Here is a 15,676-nt window from a genome sequence, read left to right on the forward strand (position 1 = left end):
GGAGACACTTTTTTTAGAGATTTTATTTTATTTTTTTCATAATTAGTCTTTTTATTTCATTTATGTGTTTTTTTTTTATGTCTCAAACAAATAGCATTTTCTTGATCACAGCAAATGGTACAATATCAACATCAGTCTTTGGAAAGCCTTATTTAGGCTTATTTTTATATTTCAAACAAACCCTAACACCATCCCTCTCATAGATCTATCCTTTATTGTATTTATAAGTGTGCTTCCAGTGTACTTTTCTTATATTTACTGGGATATATGGACATCCTGATATGTATGTATGTATATATGAATAGGTGTATGTATGTGTATAAATATATATCATTTTCTCTGTTTAGCTTATACAAATGGTTTTAAGCTTTAAATTTCATTGTTTTCTTTTTCTTATTTTTCCCTACTTAAGATTTTATTTTTAAGTAACGTCTACACCCAGCGTAGGGCTTGAACCTACAACCCCAAGATCAAGAGTCACACGCTCTACCAACTGAGCCAGCCAGGCACCCTGGTGCTGGAGATATCTTAGGTACATCCAAAACCTTGCTCTTCACCATCTTTTCTTTTCCTTAAATTTTTAATTTTAATTTATTCATTTTTAATTTTTAAAATTTAGCATTTTAACCATTTAACCATTTCTAAGTGTACACTTCAGTAGCATTAAGTACATTCACACTGTTGTGTAGCCATCACCACCGTCCATCTCCAGAACGTCCTCATCCTCCTCAGCTGAAATTCTGTGCCCATTAAACAATAACTTCTCATACCCCACCCCCACTGCAGCCCCTGGTAACCATTCTCCAACTTTCTGTCTCTGTGAATTTGACCATTAAAAGTACCTCCAGTATATTTACCCCAAAGATACAAACGTAGGGACCCGAAGGGGTGCGTGCACCCCAATGTTTATAGCAGCAATGTCCACAATAGCCAAACTGTGGAAAGAGCCAAGATGTCCATCAACAGATGAATGGGTAAAGAAGATGTGGTATATATATACAATGGAATATTATGGAGCCATCAAAAATAATGAGATCTTGCCATTTGCAACAATGTGGATTGAACTGGAGGGTGTTATGCTGAGCAAAATAAGTCAATCAGAGAAAGACATGTATCATATGACCTCACTGATATGAGGAACTCTTAATCTCAGGAAACAAACTGAGGGTTGCTGGAGTGGGGATTGGGGTGGGAGGGATGGGGTGGCTGGGTGATAGACACTGGGGAGGGTATGTGCTATGGTGAGCGCTGTGAATTGTGCAAGACTGTTGAATCACAGATCTGTACCTCTGAAACAAATAATACATTATATGTTAAGAAAAAAAAAAAAGAAGAAGATAGCAGGAGGGGAAGAATGAAGGGAGGGAAATTGGAAGAGGAGACGAACCATGAGAGACGATGGACTCTGAAAAACAAACTGAAGGTTCTAGAGGGGTGGGAGGATGGGTTAGCCTGGTGATGGGTATTAAAGAGGGCACGTTCTGCATGGAGCACTGGGTGTTATGCACAAACAATGAATCATGGAACACTACATCAAAAACTAATGATGTAATGTATGGTGATTAACATAACAACAAAAAATTTTTAAAAAATAACAACATTTTTTAAAAAATGACACACACACACAAAAACTACCTCCAGTAAGTGGAATCACATGATATTTGTCCATGTGAGTCCGGTTTATTTCACTTAGCATAATGTCTTCAAGGTTCATCCATGTTGTAGCTGGTAATTCATTCCTTTTAACGGCCAAATAGTATTCCATTGTGTGCATATTTATTGATTTTGTTTATCCATTTATCCTTTGATGGACATTTGGATTGTTTCCACCTTTCGGCTATTGTGAATAATGCTGCCATGAATATGGGTGTACAAATATATCTTTGAGGAGCGCCCGGGTGGCTCAGTCAGTTAAGCGTCTGCCTTCCATTCAGGTCATGATCTTGGGATCCTGGGATCGAGCCCCACATTGGGCTCCCTGCTCAGCAGGGAGCCTGTTTCTCCCTCTCCCTCTGCTCTACTCGTGCTCTCTCTCGCCCTCCCTCTCTCTCAAATAAATAAATAAGGCAACCCTGTCGGGACTTCTCTCACTCTTGAGAGCTTTTTCTGTATCTTCACTTAAGAAACTATCATTTTGGGGCGCCTTCAGCTCAGGTTGTGTTCCCAAGGTCCTGGGATCGAGCCCCACATCTGGCTCCTTGCTCACTGGGGAGCCTCCTTCTCCCTCTCCCTCTACCTGCTACTCCACCTGCTTGTGCTCTCTCTCTGTCAAATAAATAAATAAAAATTCTTAAAAAAAAAAAAGAAACTATCGTTTTACTCACAAATAAATAAATAATAAATAAATAAAGCCTTTAAACAACAACAACAACAACAAAAACCCCACACAAATATATCTTTGAGACTCTGCTTTCAATTCTTTGGGGTATATACCCAGAAGAGGAATTGCTCGATCACATGACAATTCTATTTTCAGTTTTGTGCAGAATCGCCATACTGTTTTCCACAGCTGCTGTACCATTTTACATTCCCACCAACAGTGCACAAAAATTCCAATTTCTCCACATTCCTTGCCAACACATTTTAAAAGTTTGTTTATTTAAGTAATCTCTACACCCAACATGGGGCTTGAACTCACAACCCTGAGATCGAGAGTTGCACACTCTTCGGAGCCACACAGGTGCCCTGCCAACATTCGTTTTTTGTTTGTTCATTTGTTTGTTTTTAATAGTAGCCATCCTGATAGGTATGAAATGGTAGCTCACTGTGATTTTGATTTGCATTTCCCTAATGACTAATGTGGAGCATCTTTTCATGCGCTTATTGGCCATTTGTAGATCTTTAGAGAGATGTCTATTTAAATCCTTTGCCCATTGTTGAATTGAGTTTGCTTTTTATTGTTGAGTTATAGGAGTTCTTTGTATGGTCTGGATGGCAGCACTTATCAGATATGTAATTTGCAAATATTTTCTTCCATTCTGTGGGTTGTTTTTCACTGTCTTGTTAGTGGCCTTCAATGCATAAAAGTTTCAAATTTTGATGAATTCCAATTTACTTATTTTTTTTTCTTTTTGTTATCTTGCTTTGGTATCATATTTAAGAAATCATTACTGAATCCAATATCATGACGATTTCCCCGTTTTCTTCTTAGAGCTTTTTATAGCTTTAGCTCTTACGTTTAGACTTTTGATACATTTTGAGATATTTTTTGGATGTGGTATAAGAGTTCAAATTCAGGGGCGCCTGGGTGGTTCAGTCATTACGTGTCTGCTTTCGGCTCAGGTCATGATCCCAGGGTCCTGGGATCGAGCCCCACATCGGGCTCCCTGCTTCGCAGGAAGCCTGCTTTTCCCTCTCCCACTCCCCCTGCTTGTGTTCCCTCTCTCGCTGTGTCTCTCTCTGTCAAATAAATACATAAAATCTTAAAAAAAAAGAGAGTTCAAATTCATTCTATTGCATATGAATATCCATTTTTCCCAGCACCATTTGCTGAAAGACTGTTTTTCCCCTACCGAATGGAAAATGGCCTTGTCACTCTTACCAAAAATCATTTGAAAAAAAATAATCTGGGGGCGCCTGGGTGGCTCAGTCGGTTAAGCGGCTGCCTTCAGCTCGGGTCATGATCCCAGGGTCCTGGGATCGAGCCCCGCTTCGGGCTCCCTGCTCAGCGGGGAGCCTGCTTCTCCCTCTCCCTCTGCCTGCCTCTCTGCATACTTGTTCTCTCTCTCTATCTCTCTGTCAAATAAATAAATAAAATCTTTAAAAAAAAAAATCTGGGGCGCCTGGGTGGCTCAGTCGTTAAGCGTCTGCCTTCAGCTCGGGTCATGATCCCAGGGTCCTGGGATCGAGTCCCACATCGGGCTCCCTGCTCTGCGGGAGGCCTGCTTCTCCCTCTTCCACTCCCCCGGCTTGTGTTCCTGCTCTCGCTGTGTCCCTCTCTGTCAAATAAATAAATAAAATCTTAAAAAAAATAAAAAAAATAAAAATAAAATAAAATAAAATAAAAAATCTGATACCAGGATTTGATACTAGGACTCTCTATTCTATTCTCTATTCTATTCCATTGATCTATATGTATGTCTATACCACGCTATTTTACTTACTGTAGCTTTGTAGGGAGTTTCGAAATTAGGAAGTGTAGTCTTCCAACTTTGTCCTTTTATGAGAGTATTTTGGCTATTTGGGGTCTTTTGAGATTCCATCTGAATTTTAAGATGGATTTTTCAATTTCTGCAAAAAAATGTTAGGATTTTTATAGGGATTACATTGAATCCATAGATCAGTTTGGCTAGTATTGACATCTTAACAATAATATTAAATCTTCCAGTCTATGAACATGGTATATCTTTCCATTTATTTATGTCTTCTTTAATTCCTTTCAGCAATGTTTTGTAGTTTTTTGTGTACAAGTTACACTCCTCCTTGGTTAAGTTTTACCTCCTTGGTTAAATTTATTCCTAAGTATTTTATTCCTTTTGATGTTATTGTAAATGGAATTGTTTTCTTAATTTTCTTTTTGGATTGTTAGTGTATAGAAACACAATTTTTGTGTGACCATCGTTTCTTATCAGTGTCACTTATCCCAACATTGCATATATGGACCAAGGGGAGTCAGAGGATCAGGTTTGTTTTTTAAAGATTTTATTTATTTGACAGAGAGAGACACAGCGAGAAAGGGAATACAAGCAGGGGGACTGGGAGAGGGAGAAGCAGGCTTCCCGCCAAGCAGGGAGCCTGATGTGGGGCTCGATCCCAGGACCCTGGGATCATGACCTGAGCCAAAGGCAGACGCTTAACGACTGAGCCACCCAGGCGCCCCCAGGTTTTTTGTTTTGTTTTGTTTTTTTAAGTAAGCTCTACACCCAGCATGGGGCTTGAACTCATGACCTTGAGATTAAAAGTGGCATATTCTACTGACTGAGCCAGCCAGGTGCCCGCAGGTTTGGTTGGTTTTAAGAAAGGAGCCATGGGGGGACTCTTGGTTTCCACTCAGGTCATTATCTTGGGGTCATGGGATTGAACCCTGAGTTGGGTTCCATGCTCAGTGGGGAATCTGTTTGAGATTCTCTCTCTTTCTCCCCCTGCTCCCCATACTCTCTCTCTCAAATAAATAAATAAAAACTTAAAAAAAAATCCATCTCCCTGCCCCTACCCACCTGGAGTAAATCCACCCTATTGGGAGACTATGACCTGATTAGAAGGAGTTCCATTTTAGTTACAGAAGGTTCTGTGACTTCCTTACACGTGGTGTAGGCTTAGACTACCTGTAAAATGGGAAGACTGTTCTTGTCCTACTTAGGAGAATGGACAGGAGCAGACTGTCTTGTATACACCTGTATCCTAGGACATAGTAGGTGCTTAATAAATAGCAGTGAATATACTTGTATATTCACAAGTACTTCATGGATTATGAAGAGCTCTATAAATACATATTGAATGCCTACTAAAGTGCCAGGTACTACACCAGACCCAAGAATGCAAGTGGTACAAACAATGAATCATGGAACACTACATCAAAAACCAATGATGTAGAGGCACCTGGGTGGCTCAATCATTAAGTGTCTGCCTTCGGCTCAGGTCATGATCGCAGGGTCCTGGGATCGAGCCCCACATCAGGCTCCCTGCTCCGTGGGAAGCCTGCTTCTCCCTCTCCCACTCCCCCTGCTTGTGTTCCCTCTCTCACTGTCTCTCTCTCTGTCAAAAAATAAATAAAAAATCTTAAAAAAAAACAACAACAACAATTGTGATAATGTTCTGCTGAGAAGTACGTAGTGCCATGAAAGAGTAACAGAGTGTGGGGGAGCTAACCTAGTAAGGGGTGGGGAATCAAGGAAGGCCTCGCTGAGGAAGTGACGTTTGAGCTAAGATACAGAAGAGTAAGGGAGGAGTTAGCCATGATGGGAAAGGGAGGGAGAGGGAGGACCTGTTGAGAAAGAGCATTTCCAGCTAGAAGAAAAAACTTTCTAGAGAGTAGTGGCTTGAGAGATACACAGAGAAGACCAGTATGGCTGGAGCCCTGAGAACAAAGAGGGTGGTGAGTCATGGAAAGTAACAGGATGTTAAACCAAACTAGTTAGGCGCCACGGAAGGGTCTTTAATTCCGGGGGAGCGGGGGGGCGGGTGGCGTGCGGAGTGTCATAATCAGCTGACAGAAACTCAGCATGCAGGAAATCCACTAAGGTCAAATTTCTACATTATTATTCCATAAACTGATTACAGATTCTCAGGCTCCTAGCTGGGTATACTCTCCTTCCAGCCCTTGAATTTTTTTTAACACCCTTTTTCAAGTATAATTTACATACCACAAGACTCATCCATTTTAAATGTACAATTCAAATGATTTTTAGTAAATTTATAGAGGTGGACACCTCTGATCATAATGTAGTTTTAGGACATTTCCTATTACCCCCAGAAAATCCCTCATGCCCATTAGTAGTCAATCCCTGCTCCCACTCCACAGACAGCCCCTAATCTGCTTTCTGTCTCCTATATTTGCCTTTTCTGGACATTTTGTATAAAAGGAATCATATAATATGTGGTTTTCTGGGACTGGCTACTTTGTGGTCTGATTTTGTCGTCAGTTATATTCCAGTGACTGTGTGTCTCCATTATTTCTCTAACCTTTTCATGTGCTCTGTACTTTCATAGGAAATAGGAAAACATGAGGGCGCCAGGCTGGCTCAGTCAGAAGAGTGTAGGACTCTTGATCTCGGGGTCATGAGTTCGAGCCCCATGATGGGTATAGAGATTACTTAAATAAATAAAACATAAAAAAGAAAAAGGAAATAGGGAAATTTGGGTAAACAAAAGGAGAAAAAAAAAAAGCTTCACTTTCCCAATAAATCTTTCCTAACAGATTCTGCTATAGTTGACATTCTCCTGGACCATTCTGTGCAAAGCACCTGATTCCTGTCAGAAGACCTGAACTCAAAAAGAAAAAAAGAAAGAAAGAAGACCTGAGCTCACCTCTTGCCTCTGCTACTTTCTAGCTATGTGATCTGGGCCTCTTGGAGTTTCTGTTTTCTAATCTGTAAAATGAGCAAAATAATACTACCTACCTCACTGGTTTATGTTATGAGGAACAGGAGCTAATGCATACGAAGTCCTTAATATAGGGCCCGGCACTTGATTAGTGCTCCATAGAGGTGAACCATTATCATAAATGTTCTTATGCAACATTTTTTTTTAAAGATTTTATTTTTATTTATTTGAGAGAGAGAGAGCCTGAGCACGAACAGGGGGAAGGGCAGAGGGAGAAGGAGAAACAGACTCCCCGCTGAGCAGGGAGCTCAATGCAGGGCTTGATCCCAGGACCCTAAGATCATGACCTGAGCGGAAGGCAGACACTTAACGGACTAAGCTACCCAGGCATCCCACAACATTTTATTTTTATTTATTATTATTATTATTTTTTAAAGATTTTATTTATTCATTTGAGACACAGAGATACAGAGAGAGAGAGAGCATGAGCAGGGGGAGAGGCAGAGGGAGAGGGAGAAGCAGGCCTCCCGCTGAGCCAGAAGCCTGATGTGAGGCTTGATCCCAGCACCCTGGGATCATGACCTGAGCCGAAGGCAGATGCTTAACCATCTGAGCCACCCAGGCGCCCTATTATTATTATTATTTTTAATTAAGCTCTGTGCCCAACGTGGGGTTTGAACTCACAGCCCCGAGATGAAGGGACATAGGCTCTACTGACTAAGCCAGCCAGGTGCCCTTCTGTGCAACATTGTAATGAGTACATGGTATTCCATTTGCGGCTATCCCTTAGTTGGTTTGACTGCTGTTCTTGAACATGTAGGCCAAGGGCCAGTTAACTACAGCTCCCCAGCTGTGGCCTGGGAGTCTAAGAATGGTTTTCACATTTTTAAATGGCTGGCAGGGTTAAAAAAAAAAAAAAATCAAAATAATACTATTTCATGACATGTGAAAGTTGTATGAAATTCAAATTTCAGTGTCTATGAGTAAAACTTTATTGGAACACTGCTACACTCTCTTGTTTATATATTGTCTGTTACTGCTTTGCAACAGCAGAGTTGAGTGGTTAGCAGAGACCGTATGACCACAAAAACCTAAAATACGCACCATCTGGCCTCTTTACAGAAAAAGTTGGCTGAGGGGCGCCTGGGTGGCTCAGTCGTTAAGCGTCTGCCTTCGGCTCAGGTCATGATCCCATGATTCTGGGACCGAGTCCCACATTGGGCTCCCTGCTCGGCGGGAAGCCTGCTTCTCCCTCTCCCACTCCCCCTGCTTGTGTTCCCTCTCTCGCTGTGCCTCTCTCTGTCAAATAAATAAAATCTTAAAAAATAAAAATAAAAATAAAATAAAAAGTTGGCTGAGACATGGTATAGGTAACTCTTCATTTCTTATGCTTTATAAAAAATACTGCAAGGAACTTCCATAGGCCCGTGAGACCAGGCCTCAGTGGTCTCTTCAGGCTTTCCTGTGTGCTGCCACCTGGCTGGTTTCCTTCTGGCCATTCTGGTCTTTCAGCTCTGGGATTGCAGCCCATTGACTCCACCCTCAAGGCTTTGCCTCTACTTAACAGCCCTTCCTCCTACGACTTTGGTGGTCTTCTATTTCTTCTTCAGGTTTCAGCTTCAAAGTCTTTGCTTTAGGAAAACTTTCCAGATCTCCCCCTCCCAGCCAAATTCAGCATAGTACTCAGTTTGCTATTCTCTCCCCTCACTAAGCCTTGTGAAGTCAGGCACTGGGTCTATCACTACTACACTTGACCCTTGAACAATGCAGAGGTTAGAGGTGCCAACCCTCACCCCCCCACACACACCACACACACTCCCCCTGCTGTAAAAAATACCATTATAGGGGCGCCTGGGTGGCTCAGTTGGTTGAGCATCAGACACTTGATTTCGGCTTAGGTCATGGGCTTGGGGTTGTGGGATAGAGCCCCACTTCAAGCCCCAGTTGGGCTCCAGGCTCAGTGCAGTCTGCTTATCCCTCTCCCTCCCCCTCTGCCCCTCATCCTGCTCTCGCTCACATCCACTCCCTCTCTCTCTCTAAAATAAATAAGTCTCAGGCACCTGGGTGGCTCCGTTGGTTAAGCATCTGACTTCAGCTCAGGTCATGATCCCAGGGTCCCAGGATGGAGCCCTGTGACCGGCTCCCTGCTCAGCAAGGAGTCTGCTTCTGCTTTTTCCTCTCCCTCTGCTCCTCCCCTCACTCGTGCTCTCGATCTCTCTCAAATAAATAAAATCTTTAAAAAATAAAGATTTAAATAAATAAGTCTTAAAAAAATCCAAGTATAACTCCCCATTGAGTATAGCTTTTGACTCCCCCAAAGCTACCTTCTGTTGACTAGAAGCCTGATAACATAAATAGTTGATTAACATATATTTTTTGTATTATGTGTATTATATACATTATATATATATAATATGTATATAAAATATATAAAATATACATATTATATACAGTCTTATAATAATAAGTTAAACTAGAAAAAAGAGGGCGCCTGGGTGGCTCAGTCGTTAAACGTCTGCCTTCGGCTCAGGTCATGATCCCAGGGTCCTGAAAATATTTTCAATTATGCAAGTAATAAAATTACACAATAATGAAATAGCTCATTATGCTTTTTAAAATAATTACAATATTAAAGGTAAGTCTGATTTTCCCTGCTCAGTGGGAAGCCTGCTTCTCCCTCTCCCGCTCCCCCTGCTTGTGTTCCCTCTCTCGCTGTGTCTCTCTGTCAAACAAATAAATAAAATATTTTAAAAAATAAAAATAAACTAGAAAAAAGAAAATGGTATTAAGAAAATCATCAGGGAGGGGTGCCTGGCTGGCTCAGTCAGTGGAGCATGCAACTCTTGATCTTGGGTCATAAGTTCAAGACCCACCTTGGGCATAGAGCTTACTTGAAAAAAAAATCATATGGAAGAGAAAATACATATCCAGTACCATGAGTGGACAAAGGCTATAGAAAGAACATTAACACAGCTTTAGAAAGGGATATATAGGGCGCCTGGGAGGCTCAGATGGTTGAGCGACTGCCTTCAGTTCAGGTCATGATCTCTCCAGGTCCTGGCTGGGATCAAGCCCCACGTGGTACTCCCTGCTCAGTAGGGAGTCTGCTTCTCCTTCTCTCCTCACTCGTGCTCTCTCTCTCAAATGAATACAGTCTTTTTTTTTTTTTAAGATTTTATTTATTTGACAGAGAGAGATACAGCGAGAGAGGGAACACAAGCAGGGGGAGTGGGAGAGGGAGAAGCAGGCTTCCCGCCGAGCAGGGAGCCTGACGTGGGGCTCGATTCCAGGACCCTGGGATCATGACCTGAGCCGAAGGCAGACGCTTAACGACTGAGCCACCCAGGCGCCCCTCAAATGAATAAAGTCTTAAGAAAAAAAAAAGAAAGGGATATATACGCCTGGTTAAAGGGGAAGAATTTTTACAAGATCAAAGTTATGCATGGTGATTCAATCACCCCTGCAAGAGGACACCTACGAGGAGTCCCGATATTCCCACTGGGGGCATAATTCAGAGTGCACTTGCGTAAACGTATAACTTACTTTCCTTACACCTGTGAAATGGAAATGGAAAAATAGCTTCTCTTTCTATGTCAGCAATCACCTGGCTCGATTGTGAAAAACCAGTTTGTACCCACCACTTTGTGGGGTTTTTTTGTGGCGCTTCTTATAAATAGTTGACTTATCTTACCTAGCCATTTCATTGTCAAGACCTCCTAAGTAAAATAACTTACACTCAGTTTACTAATGAAACATCAAACTGCTTAACTAAACCCCATCTACACTCGGTACACCTAATAACTAAACCTCAAACCTCGTCTGCTTACCAGAGAAAGAAAAACCCAATAATAAACCAGAAAATCAAGGAATAAAAAAAAAACACTACTTTTTTCATTACTAAAAACGGGGGCGCCGGGACCAACGATCACCAGCTGCCCAAGTACCAAAAAATTATGCTTCCGAAATCTCTTGATGTCGATTCCGCACGAAGAGCAATGGAGCTGCCCTACGTGTGCCACTCACGACAGAAGCCCTTTTTGCCTGCTTAGACACGAAAACAGTGAGGCAGTGCTGGCGAATCCCTTTTTCGGTAAAGGTGAAAACAAACTGGAAGCAATTTCTTATCCTTACTCCTCAGGTTGAAGGGGGAACTTCAAGACATGCTGAGCCGTAGAGCAATATTCACAAGAAGACTTTATGATTTGTCTTTCGATTTTTATATAGAAGTAAGGGCAAGGACGTAAATTGATATGCAAATATGCGCGGTGCTTGCTGGGAAGGGGCCGGCGGGCGCTGAGGGAGTGGCAAGGAAGAGCGGTTGTAGGAGCGAGCTGGGAAGCTGTCGCCAGCTGCAGTGGGCGTCAGGTCGCACCTTTTGTACGTTACGCGGGATACCCGCTTCTCGGCGGCTGTGGGTACCTATCTGGGGAAGACACGAATCCCACCCTATTAAAATGGAAAATGCACAAACTTGTACCACCCGTGGCCATCCAACCTGAAGCGGCCCCACCATGGGAAAACTGGAGGCACAGGGAGAGAAGGACTGGGACCAACCTAATCTTCTGCTAATGATTAGCAGAACGTAGTGTGTTCATAAAGTGGAATGAATGCTATCTACTGTGCTGCCAAGGAGTGAATTAAACACCAAAAAGCACTGAGTGATAAGAGTTGCCGAATAAGGTACAGCATGATGACCATTAACGTGAGGGGAAAAAAGCAATACCAAATTTGGATTGGTTAAAGTAGATCTTTATCAATAGATATAAAAAAAATTGAGTGAAGGTGTTGAATAGGGTACCACATGTCGTTAACGTAATAAAGAACATACACGTGTGCACATAAAACCCAGTGCTATATATTTTCTAATGCCACATACTTTATTAACTTTTTAAAAAAAGATTTGCAAAAACACATCACTGATTACCTCTGGGAAGGAGGGAAGGATGGGGACCATGACACACAAGAAATCAGACTTACCTTTAATATTGTAATTATTTTAAAAAGCATAATGAGCTATTTCATTATTGTGTAATTTTATTACTTGCATAATTGAAAATATTTTTTAACTTGTCCTTGCTTTCTATATTTTCCCTATTTCATTATTTTTTTTTAAGATTTTAAGTAATCGCTGCACCTAATGTGCAGCTGGAACTCACAACCCCAAGATCAAAAGTCACACGTTCTGACTAAGCCAATCAGGCTCCCCCCATATTTCATTTTTTAAAGTCAGGTTTGTTGATATATAATTTACATATAGTAAGTTCACCTTTTTTACCATATGGTTTAACAAACTCATATAGACATGTATCTGCTACCACAATCAATCAAATATCACACATTTATATCACCCCCAAAAGTTCCTTGGTCTCCTTTTCTAGTCAACCCTTACCCCTAGTCCCAATCCTGGTAATCAGTGTTCTTCTCTGGCCCTGTAGTTTTGCCTTTTCCAGAATGGCATAAAAATGGAATCACTCACATATACTTCATTTTTAATATAAAAACAACATGTGCTAATTGTAAAAAAAATTGAAACAGTACAGAAACGTGAGAATGTTTTCCCCAAACTACTATTAACAGTTTAGTGTTTCTCTTGCCAGACTGTTTTCTATGTACATATACATACATTTTTTTTTTTAAACGAAAAATATAGACTCAGGCATTTCACTTTCCTTGATGTATTTTAATAATACATAGAGGTACCTGACCTCTACAAAGGAGAAGCTGAAGGGAGTCACATAAACAGCTCTTATACTATAATAGGATACAGACTTGTAGTATAAACCGGTGGAAAGCCTAGATGTGGGTTCTGTCAATTGTTTGTTGGGGGCTCTTCCTATAATCCACCAGTCATCTCTTCAAAACAAATCATTATTTCACTCCTCTATTCAACACTCCAATGCCTTCCCATTGCACAATAAATAAACCCCATGTCCTAGCCATAGCCTACAAGGTCCAGCCTGAGCTGAACCCTGCCTACCTCTCCAAACTCTTTACCCTCCACTGTATCACCTATTAAGCTCCAGCCACCTTGGCCATCGTGGCCATCTTGATCCTTGAATAAGCTTTTCTAGCTCAGGGTCCTCCATCACCCAGCTAGACAAATCTGGTATTTATGTATTTATTTTATTCTGGCATTCTCTCTTCTTACACTTTTGTGTACTTTCTGATGGTCTGTTTTTCCACTCCAGATTGTAAAGTAAGGACAAGGATATTTATTGTCTGTGGTTATCTACTGGTACATACCCAAGCACCTAGCAAAAGGCTTGGCACACAACCAGCACTCTATTTGTTGAATGAAGAATGTATATTTAAACTGGTCTTTAAAAAGATGGGGAGGGGGGGAGGTGTTCCAGATCCTTAGGAGAATGAAGAGAGCAGTATCAGGGAAATTAGGCTAAGGAAGACTGCTTGAAGCCTAATGGTGGAAGGGGCCTTGAATCTAAGAATTCAGATATGGTGGCAGTGTAGATGGTGATTGGGAGTTTGGTAGGATGAGGATTGTAAGATATAAAGACAAGGAGGGCACTGGGGGACCTGCTGGCTCAGTCAAAGAGCGTGCAACTCTTGATCTCAGGGTTGGGTTTGAGCCCCATGTTGAATGTAGAGATTCCTAAGAAAAAAGACAGGAAGGTCAGGTTACTGCACCAATACAGTTGGGAGACACCTCTTCCTGATTCCTGTGGGCAGTTACCAGGGCTCACGTTGGGCTGTCACAACCCTTTGTACATTCCTGCCACATTGGCTAGGACTGGGTCTTAGATGCCTATCACCTGGCATAGGGTAAAAAATAAAGTTATCCCAAAGCGTTTGATGGAAAAACCAAAATCATCAGTTTAATGGTTACATACAGGACAGTACTGGGCTTTACAGTGAGACTTCTGAGTTCAAGTTGAGACTGCACTTATTAGCTAGAACCTTACTTCATCCCTCACGGGTTTTCTTTAAAAGATTAAACGATATATCGGAATTAAGCGGCTTAGGAAACTTCCTGGATGACAGTAAACGCTCAATTGATATTATTAGTTGCCAATCCACAGGTACAAACGGTCTCTCGTCTCCAGGTTCTTGTGTTGCCAACTCCCTTGTTAAGAGTTCAACAGAATTACCTACTGGGTGCTGCGGTCCCAGGTGGGTTTCTCCGTCCCGATAACAAGATAAAAGGCACCAACTAAAAATGGCGACCTCTAAACCATCCGAGGGCGTCAATTACCGGTAGTGCTAGCGATATATACGACAGGCGGAGACGGAAAGAAACAGCAAGGGCAGCGTTCGTAACACCTGGGTAGAAGGCGAAGGGCTCGCCCACGCTGCCAGTCAACCACAAGCAAGAAAAACCACAACGCCCGGAGCGGAGCAACAGCCTAGGACCCCCGACCACGTGTCAGAGGGCAGTCTGCGCCTGCGCAAGCCAGGCGCGCGCCCGCCGGCCGGAAGAGCCGCGCGTTTCCGGGTTGGAGGCGGGGAGCGGTGCCGGAAGTACTCGGGGAGGGCCGAGCAGTCGGACCGGCTGCTGAGACGAACGCTTCACTGGGGCAGTCTCCGCATATCATGGGGAGATAGACGCTGCTGCCTGTGAGTCTTGGGCCCTGGCAGTTGAGGAAGAAGAGCGGGAGGAGGGAGTCAGGACCCAGACCCACAGTGGGTCAGTGTTTGAAGAACTAGGTTGTGGAGGAGACCGGGTTGTGCGAGGAATCAGGCTGTTGGGACGGGACTGAGGGGATCGGGGCTCGGAGAAGACGCGGCTGTGGGGACCCGGGCTGTAGACGGGACTTAGGGAACGGGGACGGATGTGAGTTCTCCGGCACCTGAGGGAAAGCGGTGTGAGAGGGACAGGATTGTGAAGACCCATGCTCCTAAGAGGAGAGGGTCGGAAGGGAAAGGGGCGTGAAGACACGGGCTTCGGAAAGGTAAAAGCGGAGCTGTGAGGACTTGGGCTCCTAAGAGACAGAAGCGGGACAGTGAAGATCCAGGCTCCTAAGGAGTCAGAAACAGGGCAGCGAAGACTTAGGTTCCTGAGGGGCAGGAGCACTCAGAGAACACTTGGGTTTGGAAGGAACAGCAGCGGGCAATGAAGACGGGCTTCTGTGGGGACGGGATCTGGGCTTGGAGACTCCGAAGTACCTGAGGGAACAGGGCTGCGAAGACCCGAGCTCCCCAAAGCGGAGAGTATAAGGGGCCATGGCTGCGAGATCAGACTCCAAGGGAAAGGGAGAGAGTTGGGAAAAGATCTAGTGATCTATTTTTTCCTCATATACTCTGAATCCAGAGTGGTAAAGGATGTATTCAGGGGAAGAAGACCTTTCCTTCCCGCTGCCTGCTTGGCTTTTGGCAGGCTTTTCTTGTGCCAGATACTTTCTCTAGGAAAGCCCCATGCAAGCATCTTCGTTTTCTGCTTCATTCTTACGAAGCTCTGATGTGAAGTCGAAGCCGTTTGAACTCAGTTATATACTTGATAAGTGCTTTAAATACCATTCCACTCGACCCTGATTGAGCACAGATCTCTGCATCTCAAATCAAAGAATGTTAGAGATGGGAGGACAGGATGGCCCAGAAAGATAATCTTTTTTAAACTCCTGTTTTATATGTAAAGAGGCTGAGGTCCAAAGAAGGTATAGGATCACAATGAGGTAATGATTGATTAGATCATAATTTTGATATAGTACCCTACTGTGCCTAGCAAATAGGAAATACTTGG

At 42.8% G+C, this 15,676-nt stretch overlaps 1 protein-coding gene and 2 non-coding genes across 4 annotated transcripts in view; 1 reads left to right on the top strand and 2 right to left on the bottom strand.

Moving 5' to 3' along the window:
- Positions 1-435: 435 nt before the first annotated feature.
- TRNAK-CUU (transfer RNA lysine (anticodon CUU)) lies at positions 436-508 on the bottom strand. Its single transcript has one exon. It is a non-coding gene; the product is annotated as a tRNA-Lys (tRNA).
- Positions 509-10,886: 10,378 nt separating this feature from the next.
- LOC118555358 (U11 spliceosomal RNA) lies at positions 10,887-11,020 on the bottom strand. The gene has a single exon (XR_004926940.1). It is a non-coding gene; the product is annotated as a U11 spliceosomal RNA (small nuclear RNA).
- Positions 11,021-14,429: 3,409 nt separating this feature from the next.
- Positions 14,430-15,676, top strand: part of TAF12 (TATA-box binding protein associated factor 12) — a 33,185-nt gene continuing 31,938 nt past the window's right edge. The window contains exon 1 of one of the 2 annotated variants that reach the window (XM_078073545.1): positions 14,430-14,553. The gene's annotated coding sequence lies outside the window, so the exon portion shown is untranslated. The remainder of the gene's footprint in view (positions 14,554-15,676) is intronic. The other variant, XM_078073544.1, reaches the window with a different exon arrangement.

This window comes from Halichoerus grypus, chromosome 5 (assembly GCF_964656455.1).
Source record: "Halichoerus grypus chromosome 5, mHalGry1.hap1.1, whole genome shotgun sequence".
In the NCBI taxonomy this organism is placed as follows: domain Eukaryota; kingdom Metazoa; phylum Chordata; class Mammalia; order Carnivora; family Phocidae; genus Halichoerus; species Halichoerus grypus.